The following is a 20023-nucleotide window of genomic DNA, read 5'->3' as shown; positions in this document are numbered from 1 at the left end:
AAGTTTGGTGTACCAGCCTTGAGGTGCTCTCTGGCACGGGGGTGGGGTGCATTTGTGTTTGCTTATCACTGTGGCATTTGGGGTCTGAGTTGGCAATGTGACCTCTGACCTGAAGGGCAGATTGCATGTCAGTGGGAGATGTTCAACTTGAACCTTGACTAAATTCAGGTAGTAAAAGAGAAGCAGTTTGCTTCCCGACACAGTTGATAAAGGGCAAGAGATTGAAATAAAGGTAAGTCAAGTGGGATTTGGTAACACGCGTGCGTGCAAGTACCACGGAGGCAGGAAGAGGTTTCCCCAGAGTGGACAACCAGAGTGGGGTCTCTGTGCCAGAAAGCCTTCTTCATCATTACCCTCCAGAGTTCTCCCAATGGCAAAATGGTGAGTACAGATGTTCCCAAACTCTCTCCTTTCACATCACCTTCATGGCACCTGTAGGCCAAAAGAAATACCCAGCAGTTCCATTTATTAAGCAGCTGGGTCCAAAAAAACTTGACTTTATGTCCTAACAACTTAGAAGCCATCTGGGAAAACAATAAATGAATGAATTTTAAAAATAAAATTTTCATCTCTTTCTTAAATAATGACTTCCTAAAGGGATGGGTGTCCCCGTTGAGCTCCACAAAGCTGGGAATTGGAGGGACACTGCCACTCTCATCTCCTGCTCCACACTGATCTCCATGTATTCGCTTTCCATCACAGTAACCCCTGAAAACCCAGATTTGTCAATGGGTTTAATGTTGAAACTGTGAAAAACCCAGAGCTAGAAGTCCATGTGGGGTTCGCTGAACGTTCAGCAGCACTGTGTTTCCTGTGACCCCCAAGCACACATGGACAGTGGTTAGAACACAGGCACGGACACTCGCCTGCCAGGACCCGAATCCTGACTGTGCTACTCACTGTGTGACCTTAGGCAAGTTATTTTAGCTTTAAGTGTTTCAATCTTCCCGTGTATCAAAAGGGTATAATAGGGTTTCCCTGGTGGCGCAGTGGTTGAGAGTCCGCCTGCCGATGCAGGGGACACGGGTTCGTGCCCCGGTCTGGGAAGATCCCACATGCCACGGAGCGGCTGGGCCCATGAGCCATGGCCACCGCTGAGCCTGCGCGTCCAGAGCCTGTGCTCCGCAACGGGAGAGGCCACAACAGTGAGGGGCCCCTGTACAGCAAAAAGAAAAAAAAAAAAGGGTATAATAACAGTACCACCTCATAGGGTTTAGGGGGATTAAATAAAGTTCCTACCTGTAACACACTTAGCACAGTTGTCATCCAGGGGACACTGGGTCAGGCTCTGTGCTCAACACTGTGTGTGGACTTAATGGCTGACCACACATCCCTGTTGCTGAGACAGTCTCAGGTTATGAGATTATTATAACCCTCTTTCGCTCTCAAATTGCTCCGGTTTGGAAGATAAATTATGTGGTAGCCTACCTTTATGTTTTTGGTTTTTGGTTTTTTTGCGGTACGCGGGCCTCTCACTGTTGTGACCTCTCCTGTTGCAGAGCACAGGCTCCGGACGCGCAGGCTCAGCAGCCATGGCTCACGGGCCCAGCCACTCTGCGGCACGTGGGATCTTCCCGGACCGGGGCACGAACCCGTGTCCCCTGCATCAGCAGGCGGACTCTCAACCACTGTGCCACCAGGGAAGCCTTACCTTTATGTTTTTTAACTCATTCAGTGCTCCTACAGGTTGCAGGCACTAAGATTTGAATCTGAGCAGTCTGATTCCAGGGCCCCTGCTATTAGCCACTAGAGCAGTGCTTCTTAACTGGGGGGAGATTTTAGACACACACACACTCCACCACAGAGACATTTGGTATATCTGGAGACATTTTTGGTTGTCATACTAGGGGATTGCTACTGGCATCCAGTGGGTAGGGGAGAGGCTAGGGGTGTGGCCGAACATCCTGCAATGCACAGCACAGACCGACAACAAAGAATTGTCCAGCCCCACATACCAATGGTGCTGAGACTGAGAAACCCTGTCCTCTTGAGGCCTCAGCAGACTTTACTGCTTACTATTGGTTTCTGTTGTGAAGTCCCACCTTGTGTCAAAAGCCAGAAATGTAATTATCTTCCTGGCAGGAGTTTCACTGCAAACTCTATAAACCCTTTAACCAACTCACTGGTGAAGCTCAGCTTTGTGCTGTGGCCCTAGGTGGCCAAGGCTGCGAAATCCCCTTAGTCCATGGGGCCAGGTACAGAGTCACCAGGGTGGATTGACATCACATGTCCCTTGGCGACAAGACAATAGGAAACCACAGACTGAGCCCTTGTTGTGAGAGTTGTATTCACTGCTTATGGTCATTAATTACTGTTAGTGTTAGTACCATGCTCCCTTGCCTCTTCCGCTCTAAGATAAAATGGTAAAAATGGAGACGAGGATCCACCAAATATAAAAATGGACAGTCTAGTTTCTGAGCTAAAGAGGAGGGGCCTTTTTCTGTGTGTGGTTTTCTTAATTTCCCTCTGGAAAAACTTTCATCAAGTTTGTATGAAAATGCTTTCCAGCCTGCAGTTTCCTCTCCAAACTTCTCTGCGGGTAGCCTACGGATCATCTATTTACCTATATATCTACATCTATCGGGTCTGAGACATAAGTCCTTGCAGAGGTCAGAGTATCTCCTTGCAAAATTAGGATCTATTCTGGAGCAGAGTGCAAAGGGCGCTTATCCCTCCGTAAACACTTAAAGTCTCGCTCCTGCCTCCCCTCCTCCCATCCTATCAAAGCGGGCTCCCACAAGACCTCAGGCCAAGCTGCCCTGAGTGTTCACAGCTGAGTGACCACCTCAGCCAGGCCAGCAGGGCGCAGGGAGGGCCACCTCTTGCTTCTTCTCCAAGGAGGCCCAAGGGCACTGAGTGGCCTTCGGGCACATGCAAAGTGGAGGGCATGAGAGCTATGCTGTTCTTGGGAAAGGGCACGGGCTTTTGCGGGCCTCGGGCCTGTAATCCCCCCTGCTGTCCATATCACACCTATCTGTCAAAAGCCAAGTAGAAAGTGGCAAACGAAAAAGCTAAGTCCAGTGGGACAAGTGATCAGCACCTGGTCGTGAAGTATTCACATTCCAGGGGCCCAGGGCAGGTATCTGTCAATGAGATCTGGTGGCCCAGCCATACCTAACACATGCCATGCTTTATAAAAATTAGAAAGGTGAGCAGACACTTAGGAAAAGGCAAGGTGGATGCAGCCGAGGCTCTGAGCCTGGGGAGCAGGGCCTCGCTGGGTTTCGGCCTCCGCATGCACCCCTCAGGTGGGTGTCCTTGGCAGGGTTTGCAAACTTGTGCCGCCAGGGCCCTTCTCACTGGCTCGTCCTGCCACTTGTTGGTGGTCTCTGCTCCAGCCCTCAGATCCCCCCTCATACCCATCACATAGGGGTTGCTGACTGGATAAAAGTGTGTTCCGTCAAGCCAACCATTTGCCTGGGGACTGTCCTCAGCTCACTGTTGTGGGAATCTCGCCTGAGGAGATGTAGGGGTCAGCCTTACAGCAACTGCGAGGACTGAGATATACAAAGAGGGGCTGGCGCCGGGCCTGATGGTTGGAGTCCTATTGTGACGACACTTGGTTTCCTGAGGCGGACAAAGAGGGAGCCTTTCCAATGCATTTCTTTCCTGCTTGAATTGGCTAGAATTAACTCCTGTTGCTTGTCACCAAGATGCCTAATCTTGGAAGATCCGCCTCCCCAAGGCTTGTTGCTTTAAAGATGGTCTTTATTTTAATGGCAACCAGACTGCCTCTTAGATAGGAACTTAAATTCATAAAAGGGATTTGGTGATCACCTTGCTCCATTTTTTTTTTTTTTTTGGCCGCACCGCACAGCTTGTAGGATCTTAGTTCCCTAACCAGAGATCAAACCCGGGCCCACTGCAGTGGAAGCGCAGAGTCCTAACCACTGGACCACCAGGGAATTCCTGCACCTTGCTCCACTCTTCCAAAAAGAAGCTGCAAATACCAATTTTTGTACTCAGAAAGGAAAGCAATTCAGAGAAGGTCCATTTCTACGGAAGTGGCAGCTTTTCTTCATGGGCCCCTCTCAGTGAGGAGCCACACTGGCCAGTCTAGGAGGGCAAGTGGCCCGCACGACGCACACTGATGACTCCATCCTTACCACATGCCTGGCACCAGGCCAGGCCCTAGAAATGTGAAGACAGGGTGGGTGATGTCAGCACAGTCCCAAAGGAGCCTTCTGCAATCCAAGATGTGATTTCACTGAAATTCTGCATTTCCCAAGAAGACCATTGGCCAAGGTCTTAAACAGTATATTGCAAGATTTCTCTTGCATCACTTTTTTTTTTTTTACTTCTTTATTCCTTCTATGTTTCTGATTATAAAACAGGAAGATTTGGAAAATGCAAGAAATAACTCAGAGAAAATAAACATAACCATCATTCTTCCATGCAGTGATAACCCCGTGAAGTTTTGCCGTGTAGACTTCCAGTGTTTTTTCTGTGCATCTGAGGCTGTCTGTAGGCATACAGGTACTTTACAAACTGGGGGTCAGGGCGCACCCACTATTTTATAATATGGATTTTAAAAATTTCCTGAAACATTATTTTTCTGTTCTATCCTTCCGTTCCCCCAATGCACATGGCTGCCCTATGATACACCTCCTACTGCCCAGAGCTTGGCTGCAGGTGGGGGACACACCCAACCACACAGTCTCCAACAATGGCTCCCAGAAGCCCGTCCTTGCTTCACTTTCCACTGGTCTAAAGTGAAACAAGAAAAATACAGACTACATAGTTTTTTATGAGGCTAAATACATCCACTTTTAATTGTAAGGTTATGTTCTGCTGACTTTTATGCTAAACTTCTTTTTCTTTTAGGACAGAGTATTTTTAAAAAAGAAGAAACCCTATGGGGCTTCCCTGGTGGCACAGTGGTTAAGAATCTGCCTGCCAATGCAGGAGACACAGGTTTGAGCCCTGGTCCGGGAAGATCCCACATGCCGCGGAACAACTAAGCCTGTGCGCCACAACTACTGAGCCTGTGCTCTAGAGCCCGCGAGCCACAACTACTGAGCCCACGTGCCACAACTACCAAAGCCCATACGCCTAGAGCCCGTGCTCCCAAGAAGAGAAGCCACCACAATGAGAAGCCCACGCACCACAACAAAGAGTAGCCCCTGCTTGCTACAACCAGAGAAAAGCCCGCATGCAGCAACGAAGACCCAATGCAGCCAAAAATCAAATAAATTAAATAAAATAAATTAGTTTTTAAAAAATAAAAAGAAACAACCCCATGTAAAAAGGTTGACCTATGTAAAAACCCTATGAGACTTATTGAGATTTATAATAGAAAAAAATTATCCTGACCTGTGAGGTCCTAAAAGCCAGGAACTTCTGCTCTAGGACTCCAGGAGAACTCAGTCCAGGCACACAAGCCCAGACGATGACAATAATAAGGATGCATGGATTTATACAAGAAAAGACCTCCAAATTTAAAAAAAAACTTTCATGTTCATGCTCTTATCTCCTCCTGAGGACTGCTATCCAGGGCAGGTAGTGTAGTCTCTCATTCTACAGATGAGGCAGCAGAAGGGCTCAGCAGGGCAAAGGGAGAGGGTCCAGCTCACGTGGCTGGTTAGGCCCAATGGAGCAGACCCAAGTTCCTGACTCCCATCCCAGTGGCCTTGGATGGGATCTTCTCAGAGCCACAGCTTTGAGGTGGCGCTGGCTCCCACTCAGAGGAGAGATGTACAGTTGCAGAATTGAACTTGTTGGGACATTCTGGAATTCCTCTTCAGGAGACACAAAGTTACAATGCACTTAAGTGGCCAGAAACCCAGGCCTGGGAGTTTCTGCTGCTCCTGCTGCTCCTGCAGAGATGCAGCCACAAGCCCAGCAATGAACTTTAGCAGGAAATGCCTGATCATATGGGCGGCAGCCTCCAAGGTTGGGTGATTGTTTCTGTAGCGTACTGGGACGAGTGACATCATGTCTCTAGACCTCTGTTTCCTCATCTATAAAATAATAATCACAGGCCCATGTAAAGAAAATGACTGTCAGGCCTTTAGCACAGGGCCTAGCACAGGGTAAGGACTTCATAATTGTACAACTGTGTTATTGTTTTCAGCACCTGACACAAAGTGGATGCTTAAAAATATTTCTGGGCTTCCCTAGTGGCGCAGTGGTTGAGAGACCGCCTGCCGATGCAGGGGACATGGGTTCGTGCCCCGGTCCGGGAAGATCCCACATGCCACGGAATGGCTGGGCCCGTGAGCCATGGCTGCTGAGCCTGCGTGTCCGGAGCCTGTGCTCCACAACGGGAGAGGCCACAACAGTGAGAGGCCTGCGTACTGAAGAAAAAAAAAAAAAAAAAAAAAATAAATATATATATATATATATATATATATATATATATATATATTTCTGATAATGGAGTAATTAAATAGATGAATGAATAAATGAATTAACGAAAATGAAATTTTGAGCTTTTGTGTGTCGTCCAGATACCTCTCTGCTGTCTAAGGCTTGGTCCTTGGGAGTGTGAAATGTGTGGACAGCTAGGAGGGGAGGGAGTGAGCCATCACCGTATCAGTGTTCTCTCCAACCACACACCCCACCCTCCAAAAGAGAGAGAGAGGAAATTAACAAGCAGGGCTAGAGGAGAAGACAGAAAAGAGAAGGAAATTTTGAGAGAAGGATCATTGATGTAGGACATGTTCTGAGCATAGGGTTCTTCCTTTGCTGGGAAATGTGGGCCCAGGTGATATAGGTCCCCAAAGGAGAGAAGACTCATGTCAGGGAGAGGGGGAGTACAGTGAGGGCCGAGTCACCAAAGCTGAGACCCCGCGAAGGTGCTGGGAAGACACACGGGCCCTGCATGGTGCACTCAGTCGTCTGTTTCCTCTGTGATCTGTTCACCTGCCAGAGGCTGATGGGCAGCCTCTCAGGAAGGGTTTCATGGGGTAATGAAAGGGTCTTGGCACATCAGGGCCCTCAGAGGCTAGTGAGCTGGGTCTATGGCCATACACAACAGAGAGAGTAAGCACCCCGTTCAGGAGCGGTGTGCCCCTTCGCATAGCCATCGCCCTCTGGGACCTCAGCTCCTTCTCTCACAACTGAAGATGCTAAACAAAATAAGCTCTAGAAACCTTGCCAGCCAGGGTCTTGTGGCAGTCTGGGGAGGCCTTGAAAAGCTGCTCCACACTGCCCCCTCATGGCATCTGGCTACAGTGACCATTGTCCCTCAAAGCTCAGGTGTCCATCCATCCATCTATTCATCCATCTTTTCTTCTCTCCATTCAAAAACACTAACAGGGGGACTTCCCTGGTAGCGCAGTGGTTAAGAATCCGCCTGCCAATGCAGGGGACACGGGTTCGAGCTCTGGTCCAGGAAGATCCCACATGCCGCGGAGCAACTAAGCCTGTGCACCACAACTACCGAGCCTGTGCTCTACAGCCCGTGAGCCACAACTGAGCTCGCACGCCACAACTACTGAAGCCCGCATACCTAGAGTCCATGCTCTGCAACAAGAGAAGCCACAATGAGAAGCCCGCACACCGCAACGAAGAGTAGCCCCTGCTCACTGCAACTAGACAAAGCCTGCCCGTAGCAACGAAGACCCAACGCAGCCAAAAATAAAAATTAATTAATTAATTAATTAATTAATTAAAAAAAAACACACAGGCACTCTGCCAGTTGTTGAGGACACCATAGCAAATGATATATAGTCCCTGTCCTAAAGGGAAACTCACAAAACATAGATAAATATGGGACCACTGAACGGATATTGTGAAAGGGTCTTGGATGAAATGTCATGGAGATAGGTAGGACTAGTAGCTGACCCTCCTGGAGGACTCAAGCAGGATGCAGAGAGGAGCTGATCAGTCATTCAACAGACAAGCACTGAGTGACGTACAGAAATGAATTGGGGTAGGGGTGAGGCAAGTGCATGAACATCTCTAGAAGGGGGAGGGTATATGTGGGAAAGCCAAGGAACAAGCGAGTCAGTCCCTACCCAGGGTTTCACCTCCCCTTGTCCAGACTTGTGGGTTCCTAACAGACACGGTCACCTGGAGTGTGGGGCAGGGACTGATCCGGGGCATTGCCCTTAATCTGCTTTCTGGGCTTTTCTAAGGGAGAAACCCATTAGAGCAGTTTTTCAACTCTCTCCCCACAGATGGGGTTCCATCTGGGATAAGAACCAATGCTTAAAAAAAAAATGACTTCTGTCTTTGCAACCTAGTTTTGGGAGCTGAATTCATCTCTGAGGCTGCTTCATCCCTTTGCTTCTGCAGAGGGAAAACCAGAGCTGAGTCCTAAGGGGAGAGGATGTGACAAATCAGAGTCGAGTGCTCTGTTGCATTAAGAGAAAGCGTCATCCCCAGGGGCTTGGTGTATCTCTGAGGAGTGTATCAGCTCTTCGTTTCAGAGGCTGGGGGGAGAAAGAGCCCTGGGTGCACATCTGGAGTGGGGGCTGGGAGGCAATAACGACCTGAAGGAGCAGAGCCACGAGGAGAAGTGAGGACCAGGTGGTACTCGGAGCTGCGGGCTGAACACAGCCAAATGAGGAGACTGGGCTCCTGCTGCCGGTGGGGGCTTGAATGATGGGTCTTTGGATTTTTAAGTATGAGGACACGGTGGAAAAGAGACCTTGAGACATAGATCACACGCCTATTTCACACACGTGCATGCACACACACACAATACAAAATACTGCTGGGGGATGTATACATACTTTATGGATGCCCTTTTGAACCCCATCCCGTAACTGGAAGATTTCCCACATTGTGGGTCCTGCCTCCCCAAGGTCACAGGCTGATGCTGGTTTTCTCAGCTCCGTTGCATTAAGCCATGTATCCTAGGCTCAGCCAATCAGACACCCCATGACAGACTTGGCCTCCAGGAGAGGACATGAGGGAGCTGGCGCTGCACAGAATCCATCTGGGGTGAGGGGTTTCCGGCACCCAGTGGCCAGCACCAACAGTGTGAGCAGAGCATGAAGTCTGTGCCCTGAGGTCCAGCCCCCAGACTGGGAAGTCTCCAAAACCAATTCTCTGCCCTCCTAACCCCCACCTCGGAGATCCTGCAAGTTACATAACGCCTTTTCTGTTTAATGCAGCAGAGCGGGTTTTTCTGTGAATTTTGCTCCTCCTGTGCTAACATTTTTCTTAACCTCAGAGCCCTCTGACCTGGCGTCATCAAGAGTCCCAACTCCCTGGGAAAACAGCAGCCTTAACTGAGCATTGTTTGAGCGCAGGCACCAGGTCCTTCCTTTCTCTAACCACTGCAGGAACAGGCTGTGAGGCCTGGCTAACTTTCTCCTAGTTTACTTTCCCTCTCTCCAAGCTGCATTGCAACATCAGCCACTTCTGTCTTGCCAGTCACTTCACCTCCCCTTTCTCCTCCTCTCTTGAAGCTCCTGTTGTTTCTAACAATTTGCTAACTGAACGTTTTTCCAGGGCCCAGCATCACCTGGCAGTTAGTGGGGACCCTGAGGGTGTGAGGGAACGTGTGAGGGTGTGAGAAGCGAGGGGGAGGCGGGACCTGCTGTCGGACTGTAAAGTAAGAAAGAGCAACTCCAGGTTGAAGTGGCTGACAGCGCTTTCTCTTTTCTCATAACTTAGGAATCTATTCTCTATATTTTTATGCATGGAGCAGTCTTCTTCTTTCTTTTGCAGGGGAGGGGGACTGAGGTGGATGAGATTTTTCTGAATTCAGTCTTTCCTAACTTGTTAAAAATAATAGGTGGCATTTACTGCCCTCATATGAGACAAGCACTTGACATGATTGACTCTGTAAATCTCAGAAAACCCCATGTGGGAGGTGAGCAGCCCTTTACTATTAATGTCCCCATCTTACAGCTAAGAGAACTGAGACCCAAGAGTATATTGTCAGAAATCTTGGTTGGGAACCCCACTCAAAATTAAACAAACTGGGACTTCCCTGGTGGTCCAGTGGTAAAGAATCCGCCTTACAACACAGGGGACGTGGGTTTGATCCCTGTTCGGGAAACTAAGATCCCACATGCCGTGGGGCAACTAAGCCCCTGCGCCACAACTACTGAGCTCACATGCCTCAACAAGAGAGACTGCATGCCGCAAACTACAGAGCCCACGTGCTCTGGACCCCATGCACCACAACTAGAGAGAAGCCCGCATGCCGCAACAAAAGATCCAACGTGCTACAACTAAGATCCGACGCAGCCAAAAAATAAACAAATTAAATAAATATTTTAAAAACTTGTCTGCAGGGCTTCCCTGGTGGTGCAGTGGTTGGGAGTCCGCCTGCCGATGCAGGGGACGCGGGTCCGTGCCCCGGTCCGGGAAGATCCCACATGCCGTGGAGCGGCTGGGCTTGTGTGCCTTGGCTGCTGGGCCTGCGTGTCCAGAGCCTGTGCTCCGCAACGGGAGAGTCCACAACAATGAGAGGCCCGCGTACCGCAAAAAAAAAAAAAAAAAAATTGTCTGCATACTCTCTAAAAAAAATTAAACAAACAAACAAAAAAGAAGAAGGAGGAAGAGAAGGGGAAGGGGGAAAAGAAAGGGGAAAAGCCATGTTCTGGCTCAGGTAAGCAGAAAGGCCAGTAGGTGGATCTGGGTTTAGACACACAGGATCCAGGAACACAAACAACTTGTTTGAGCTTCTGTCAGCCTCCTGACTCTCTTCTCTCAACTGGCTCTGTTTCAGGCAGCTCATCCCCTAGTGGGAGCACAGAGGCCACAGTAGCTCTTGCCCACTTCCTACAAGCTCAGAAAACTCTTTTCTAACACTTTTGGCAGAATTCCCAACGATGGCTCTCATTGGCTGGGTGGGGATTACATGCCCATCCCTGGATCTGGACCAAGTCTGGGAAAGGGCAGGTTCTGCAGAGAAAAGTCAAAATGCTGAGACCAGAGAGATGGAGAAGGGATTCTGGGTACGCTAAAGCCACAGGGGTCGGGGGTCCACAACATGAAAAGTGGATGTGCCAGTTCAAAGCCCGGTGTGACTTCAGCATCTGCTGTGACTTTATCTGAGGTCCACGAACGGCCCAGGAGATCTGGGCTCTAGTGCTGGTTTCATCACTAACTAGCTGTGTTGACCTTGCAGACTTATCACTTAGACCCTCATTTTCTCTTTTACAAAACAGAAATAATAATTCCTGTCCAATCTCCTTCATTGAATTGTTGTAGAAATCAAATTAGACCTTGAATTAAAAAGCACTTTGAAGAGTCAAATATAAGGTATTATATTATTCCTATGTATACCTTCCATTTGGTTTGTTGAAACTAGCTTAAAATCCTCTATATTTTCCTAATTCCATTTCTGATTTTCCTTTTTAAAAATTCATTACAGAAGTAATACATACTATAACCTATTTTAAAATATAAGGAAGAAAAAAATAAAATAAAGGAAAAATAACCTATAATCCCCCCCATCCTTAAATAACTATTATTAACATTTTGGTATTATTCCTTTCTTGTCTCTTTTTCTGTGTGTATGGATACATGTATGGTTTTCTGTAATATAGATGGCATATATAATACAGTTTTAAAATCTGCTTTTTCCTATAAATCATGTTGTGAACATTTTACATGACATTAAATAGTTTTCTATAACATCAATTTAATGGCAGAATGGTCTTTCATAGTTTAACAAAACACCTCTTGTTAGACATTTGGATTGTCTCCAATCTTTCCCTGTTAGCAAAAATACTACAGGACACACCCTAATAACTATTTCCCCACATTCATGACTATGTCCTTAGGAAATTTTCTAGATATGGAATTTCTGGGTCAAATACTTTGCAAAATTCTAGGGCTTCCCTGGTGGCGCAGTGGTTGAGAGTCCGCCTGCTGATGCAGGGGACACGGGTTCGTGCCCCGGTCCGGGAAGATCCCACATGCTGCGGAGCGGCTGGGCCCGTGAGCCACGGCTGCTGAGCCTGCGCGTCCGGAGCCTGTGCTCCGCAACGGGAGAGGCCACAACAGTGAGAGGCCCGCGTACCGCAAAAAAAAAAAAAAAAACTCTAAAGTTTTCGGCATCTATTGCATACCCAGAAATTTTACACCAAATTATACTCCCGTAAGCGGTAGATACATGCCCATTCCTGCATCAGCTATTTCAGTTGGTGTTTTTAAAACTCTAACAGGGACTTTCCTGGTGGTGCGGTGGTTAAGAAGCCGCCTGCCAATGCAGGGGACACGGGTTTGAGCCCTGGTCTGGGAAGAACCCACATGCTGCACAGCAACTAAGCCCCAGTTCCACAACTACTGAGCCTGCACTCTAGAGCCCACAAGCCACAACTACTGAGCCCGCATGCCGCAACTACTGAGCCCATGTGCCTAGAGCCCGTGCTCCGCAACAAGAGGAGCCATTGCACTAAGAAGCCCACGCACTGCAACAAAGAGTAGCCCCCACTCGCCACAACTAGAGAAAGCCCGCGCGCAGCAACAAAGACCCAATGCAGCCAAAAATAAATAAATTAATTAATTAATTAAAAGACCAAAAAAAAAAACTCTAACAACTTTGATATCCTTTTTCCTTTTAAATTTAGACCCATGATTCTTTCCTCCTGATTACTTTCTGCTGGTGGAGCCTCTGTCTTCTCTTTCCTGCCTCGAAGTGCCAAAGAGTTCTGAGCATCAGCAGTTTAGGAAAAATCTATAAAGTGTGCAAGGCTAGGAGTCAGAAGACCGAAGTCCACACTCCACGCCCACATTTAGAAGCTGTGTGACTTTTGGTAAGTCACTTAATTTCACTGAGTGACAGTGTCCATGTCTGTTAAATAGAGATCTAGTCCTGCCCCGGTCTGCCTGCCTGCCAGGCTACGAAAAAGCACATGGAGGTGGATGTGAAAATCCTTTCTAAGAGATTAGCACCCACACACACGCCAGGGATGCTTTGCATTTGCTCACTTAGCTTTGTCCACCGTGATAATCCGTCTCCCAAATGGCCCCAAGGAAGGATGCTTCCTGGTATTCATTCCCTTGCATGAATGCACCTTGCATGCAGTCCCCTCTCCTTGAATCTATGCTGGTCCTGTGTCCCATTTTTAACTAGCAGAATGCAAAGGAAGTGACACTGTGTGACTTCCAAAGCTGGACCATCTGACTGAAGCTGTAGGAGAGACTCCAACAGAGAACAACCTTACTGTCCCATCAATCCACAAAACCATGATAGGTAGTAATATGTTTTTGTTTTAAGGCACTAGGTTTGGGGCTGTATTGTTACACTGTAATGGATGAGCAAACATCTGCCGAATTTTCTTCTAGTACCCTGAATCCGGGAGCAGGTCTGAAGCTTAATGGTTAGGACTTCCCTGGTGGCGCAGTGGTTGAGAGTCCTCCTGCCAATGCAGGGGACACGGGTTTGATCTCTGGTCCTGGAAGATCCCACATGCCGTGGAGCAACTAAGCCCATGTGCCACAACTACTGAGCCTGCGCTCTAGGGCCCAAGAGCCACAACTACTGAGCTTGCGTGCTGCAACTACTGAAGCCCCTGTGCCTAGAGTCCATGCTCCACAACAAGAGAAGCCACCGCAATGAGAAGCATGTGCACCGCAACGAAGAGTAACCCCCGCGTGCCGCAACTAGAGAAAGCAACGAAGACCCAACACAGCCAAAAAATAAATAAAATTTTAAAAAATTAAATTTAAAAAAATAAAGCTTAATGGTTAAAAGTTGTCAACTTGGGAACCATACAATTTTTGCCACCACCCTCTATGATATTAGGTAAATTATTAAACTCTCTGAACCTTACTATACCAATCGGTAAAATGGGCATGGTAATAGTACCTGCCTCATGGCACTGCTGAGAGGACCAAATTAGACAATGCACATAAAGCCCTTAGCATGTAGTCCTCAATACATTTCAACTATAATGGTGGTGATAATCCCTGCTGATAAAGTGCCTCATTTATTTGGCTCCTTTAATTAAATTTCTTAAAGAGTGTATATCAAACTACCCTAAATTTTTTACCCCCTGCCTCGGCCACCATCACTGTGACACCTCCTCTGGGCATGCAAGAGACTCTCAACACTTCCAGCCTTGGAGATGGAGTACTGGTTAAAATTCCAAGGCCAGACTTAAGATATGATAAGTGGGTTTTCAAAAGTGAGTTTCCTTAAAGAAATGTTTTACATACGTTGATGCCACTGATCAAATATTTACTTGATTTATGGCCACATTCTTGAAGTTTTCTGTACGGTCTCTCTTGCACCTATGTTTATTTAAAGGTTGAATCATACTTCTTACTCCTCAATGTCTCTATACTAAAAATTCTGAAGGTAAGAGCCAGGTATTTCTTAAAGACAGTCATATGGCTGAAATCATTGTTTCTAACAGACGCTCATTCAGTTGCTCTAAAAACATCCATTGAGCACCTACTATGTAACAGACCCTGGCTAGGCATGAGAGATGGAAAGGGAAGACAACCTCTGGTCTTCAGAATCTTACAGTGTGTTGCAGGTAGCATGGATTGGGGGAATAGAGTGACAGGCAAGGGAAAAATTATTATCCTACTGAGAGAAAAAGGCTGTGGAAGAGGGAGGTGTAAGAAATCATGGAATCTCACAGAAGAACATTCCCTGCCGTATCTTTAACCAGGCTTCCTGGCCTGGTGAGGGAGCAGATGGGAGTGGTAGACTCCCACCCAGGAGCCATTCCCAAGCCCCTTCTTCTCCGACATCTAGGGGTGGCCATTGAGACAGGAGGGAAAGGGGCAGGGCACAACCTTTAAAGAAAATGACACAGCCAATGAGGACACGAATAAACTGGTTAGAACCGATTAGACCCAAGAGGGTGGAAGATTCGACTTCCAGTAGCCCTTGAGCCTCATTATACGCTCACTGTAATATATTAGCATACTAAATGACACACCCACGGGTGCCTCTACAGGTCCGACAGGTCCCATGCCAACCGGAAAAGGCCAAAAAGTAGGCAGTGGCCCAATTCCTGGAAATTCCTGCCCCTTCTCCAAGACAGTTGGAATAATCCTGCTTCTTGTTAGCCTGTGAAATTACCCAGCCCATAAAAACGAACCAACCCGTGCCCCTGGCTGCTCTCACCTCCCGAGACAGTCCACACTCTCTCTGTGGAGTGTGTTCCTCCCAGGGCCACTCTCCCCTCCTGAGACAGACCGCACTCTGCCTGTGGGAATGTGTATCTCTCTCAATAATCCTGCTTTCCCTTTGCTACGGCTCACTCGTGAATTCTTTCCTGCGTCAAGCCAAGGACCCTCACTCGGTGCCCGTCCCAGGAACTCACCCGAGACCTGAGACATGACCATCCTCTCGCTCCCCATTTTCCTGCAACCTCTTCACAGAGGATATTAATAAATCTACTTCTTACCTATCACTTCGCCTCAGCTGAATTCCTTCTGCGCCGAGACATAAAGAATCTGAGCTTTGGTAAGTCCTGAGACGAGTTGTGCAGTTTCGGTTAGAAGACTGTGGGCTCAGGTCGCATATGAGGTGTTTGGTTTCACCATGAACGGCACACAATTCTAAGCGTTCTTCACACTGTTTGTTTTGCTGGGACGATTGCCCTTCCCAGCCGCCTTGCAGGAAGTGCAGCAACGGAACCAAGATCTGACCAATAGGAATGTGAGCAGAATACGTCACTTCCGGTCTGGGCAGCTATTAGATGGTGCCGCCGCTTTCGTCTCTTGCCTTGCTGCCTTGACCTTGGAGGCCTCGTTTTCCAGGTGGTGTAACTATAAAATGAAGGAGTGGGAGTTCCCTGGAGGTCCAGTGGTTAGGACTCGGGGCTTTCACTGCCGTGGCCCGGTTCAATCCTGGTTGGGGAATTAAGATACCACATGCGAAACGGCCAAAAAAAAAAAAAAAAAAGGAGGGGCCCCCAGATCCCCAAAATTGTGAGATGAGCAAGAAAGAAACCAATATTGTGTTAAGCCACTGAGATTTCAGGGCTACTTGGTACCAGAGCCTAGCCTGGCTCATTTTAATGCACTGTAATCCAGTTCTAGTCAATGAAATCCAAGGCAAGTATACTGTGGAGTTTCTGAATGGATACTTCCACTTCCAATAAATTTCCTTTTATTGGATACAAGGAGAGAGACATATAAGTAGTGCTCATTCATTACCCTGGCTAGCTGTCGGCTTCTTGGTTTTGAAAAAAAAGTCTCATTAGATTGTGATACTGAGAACCACAGCAGCCATTATGTGAGCAGGAGTAGGGACCAAGAGAATTATAGAGATAACAGCCCAGAGCCTTAACATTGTGAAATTGCTGATCTAAGCTAGGATTGTTTGATTCCAGACTTTTAAAATTTATTTATTTATTTATTTATTTATTTGGCTGTGTTGGGTCTTCGTTGCTGCACACAGGCTTTCTCTAGTTGTGGTGAGCACAAGGGCAGCTACTCTTCGTTGCACTGCACGGGCTTCTCATTGTGGTGGCTTCTTTTGTTGCGGAGCACCGGCTCTAGGCACGTGGGCTTCAGTAGTTGCGGCGCACAGGCTCTAGAGCACAGGGTCAGTAGTTGTGGTACACGGGCTAGTTGCTCCGCGGCATGTGGGATCTTCCCAGACCAGGGGTTGAACCGTGACCCCCCTCATTGGCAGGCAGATTCCCAACCACTGCACCACCAGGAAAGCCCCCTGATTCCAAACTTCTTTTGTAACAAACGATAAATGCCCTGATGGTGTCAGCCTTTTCTATTAATTGCATCTGAATGCACCTGCACTGATACTAGCTGCAAAGAGAATGAGGAGTGTGGTTATAATAGATGAGTAAAATGAACAGCTGTCCTTTGGGGGAGGTGATGTCATTGTCATCTCTTGTCTTCATCCTCATCCACACTATAATCATTGCTGAAAAATAAAAATAACCCTGGGCAGTATTTCCCCGTCTGCAGTGTGCTTTCACGTATATTTTCTGGCTCTAAGGTGATAGGCAAGTGGCAGCATAATGTAGGAGGTATCAGCTCTGTCGCTAGAGGCAGACACACAGAGTTTCATACACTAGCTCTGTCACTCTCTTTGCTGTGTGACCTTGGACAAGTGACTTAAACCCTCTAAACCATAGTTTCCTCATCTATATAATGGAACAGTTATAGAAACTCCCATTAGCATCGCTGTGAGGATAAAATGACATGTCACATAGGGAGTTTTTACCCATATTGTGCGGGACACTAAAAACACTTAATATACAGTATTCCCTAAAATAAGTTGGATTTTGATTTTCATGACAGCCTGGGAAAATCGCTGGGGCAGGCATGAACATTCCTATTTTAGAGTGGAGGAAGCTGCGTCTTAGGGAGTTGAGGTGACTTGCTCAAGGTCAGAAACAGATTTTCATCCCAGGTCCAGTGGTTCCCATTTCAAGGCTCTTTCCACAGTAATATGCTTCCTTAAAATTCCCAAAGAAGCGATACAAAATAAAATTTAAGTTCTGAGATGCTTCCTTTTTTTTTTTTTTTTTGTGGTACGTGGGCCTCTCACTGTTGTGGCCTCTCCTGTTGCGGAGCACAGGCTCTGGACGCGCAGACTCAGCGGCCATGGCTCACGGGCCCAGCCGCTCCGCAGCATGTGGGATCTTCCCGGACCGGGGCACGAACCCATGTCCCCTGCATCAGCAGGCGGACTCTCAACCACTGCGTCACCAGTGAAGCCCGAGATGCTTCCTTTTTGATCTCCAATAAATAGAATCATTTCCTTTAGAAGGGAATTATTACTGTAGCATATGTGCATATGTGAGAGATTGTTAAATTTGTACTGAAAATAATATACTCTGGAAGTTTTTCTTAATCCTCTAGTATCTGCTCCATCCCATCATCACCACCTCTTACTTCGACCTTATAAAAATCAAGTGAAAATACACGTCTTCCTAATCTATGCAAGGTGGCATAGGTGCCATTCTACAAAATCTATAAATCAAACAGCAAAGCTGACCTTTTTCTCTTTTCTTTTCTCCTTCATATAAAACCTGTATTATCCAGTCTGATATTTAACATTCAAAACAGTTTACTTTCTGTCTTTGTGGCGACATGCATCTCAACATCAAGTTAATAGGATATGACTTGTACCACAATCTGGATCTACACCTCTGCCCTTCCTCTACACCCACATCCTTTGTCATCAGACAGTAACTGATATAACACAGGCCATATTTTTCTTTAAGCAATGTTTAATGATTCACTTGCAGCGTAAGTCCGGGAACAAACACTGATAAAACTTGAATATTTTTTGTTTCCTTAAACTTAGCTTAGTCATCACCTCCTTCATAAAGCCTCCCCGTGGGGTGACCTCTAATGAGGCACTTAACCTCACTGTGTTGTCATTGGTCTGCCTTGATGTCCACCTTGCCTTGGCTCTGCTGAAGGTGGTCTCTGCTGTACCCTCCTCTCCACCACTAGTGCCTTGCACCGCACCTTGCCCGTTGCAGATGGGTTAAATATTTGCTGAATCAAGTGAGGAGATCAGTGCTTGGTGCATCCCCTAAAATGGGTGGGATTCCTTCAGGAGACTTCCCTGTAATACTTGTTGCACCATTGTAGTGGAAGATGTGCTGGTCCTGGGGTTAAATCAATAGAGTGAGTCTGGCAGGCAAGAAGGTGAAGGTTATTATCAGATGCTAACTCGTTCTCCCACAGGAGCATGCCATTCCTTCTTTCTGTGGTTGCTTGGTTTGGGAGACACAACTTTAATCTGATTCTGAGTTCTCCTCTCTACTCGTGGACCACAAGATGCACCCCAGGGATCAGCCTTCTCTGCCCCTTTCTCCATTACCTCTCCAGATTCTGGGCAAAACCCTAGCTTGATCTTGCCTTTCTCCTTTGTTTGGGTGTCACTACTAGACTGGACTCTTTGGTATCTTACTCATGTTTCCCACTCAACCATCCAAAGCTAAAAATATCATTAGATTCAAAGCAGAGAGCGCAACACAGACGATAAGGAAAAATAAAGAGAACCAGACCAACAAACACTGGATTTGCCCTAGACGACAGAGCACTGGGGATCTTGGAAAGAGTAATTTTGCAGGAATCATGTCACACAAGCCAAAATGGTAGGGGCTCTAACAACCACTGCCATTGGGAGTCTGGGCCTCCCTCATTTTCCTGCAAACTTGCTAAGTGATCTGGGATAAGTCACGCCTGTCTCTGGGACTGTTTCATCAGGGAGTCAAGTTTGGACTAGCTCAGTCGTTCTGTCTTCAGTGATACACCTGAATGCCCTAGAGAACTCGTTAATAATGCATATTCCATGCTTCCCACCCCCAGACACCCTGATTTAGGAGATTTGGGGAAGGCCAAGGAATCAACATTTTCAACACACTCCAAGGCTGAGGTGATTTCCTGGACCAAAAACAGTGAAGTAGATGACCTCATAGTTCCCTTCCAGCCCTGACATTCCCTCAATTGTCAGATTTGGGGACCAGGGGGTAGTGAGAAAATGTTGGCAGCCAAAAAGTTCTGTTTGGGAAATGTAGCCACAAAAGAATATCACATGGCAGGTGGAAGGGACTGGTCAGGGAGGGCCATGTTCACTGTGCCCCTCAGGGCCTCTTGGATTGAACTGGACTTGGGGACACCTCAGTCCTCACACAGGAGGCCAAATTGAGAGCCTCCCTTAGCTTCCTGCCCATCTCAGGCTGAGCTAGTCACTCTTCCTTTTGCCCCATTCAGATGCTCTAAACAAATGTTACATACTGAAAATACGTCTGACCCAGTGCTAAATTAAAAACATTTCCAACATTTAAAAATTGGAAGATTACACACTTAAAAATACGAGATTTCGGGACTTCCCTGGTGGCACAGTGGTTAAGAATCCGCCTGCCAATGCAGGGGACACGGGTTTGAGCCCTGTTCCGTGAAGTTCCCCCATGCCACAGAGCAATTAAACCCGTACGCCACAGCCACTGAGCCTGCACTCTAGAACCCACGAGCCACAACTACTGAGGCCGCGCCGCAACTACTGAAGCCCATGCGCCTAGAGCCCGTGCTCCGTAGCAAGAGAAGCCACCGCAATGAGAAGCCTGCGCACCGCAACAAAGACCCAGCTCACGGCAACTAGAGAAAGCCCATGCGCAGCAACGAAGACCCAATGCAGCCAAGAATAAACAACTAAAAAAAA

This window comes from Aethalodelphis obliquidens, unplaced genomic scaffold (assembly GCF_003676395.1).
Source record: "Aethalodelphis obliquidens isolate GAN/ISIS:26980383/991018 unplaced genomic scaffold, ASM367639v1 scaffold11, whole genome shotgun sequence".
Taxonomy (NCBI): Eukaryota; Metazoa; Chordata; class Mammalia; order Artiodactyla; family Delphinidae; genus Aethalodelphis; species Aethalodelphis obliquidens.
Note: the sequence above shows the minus strand (reverse complement) of the source record.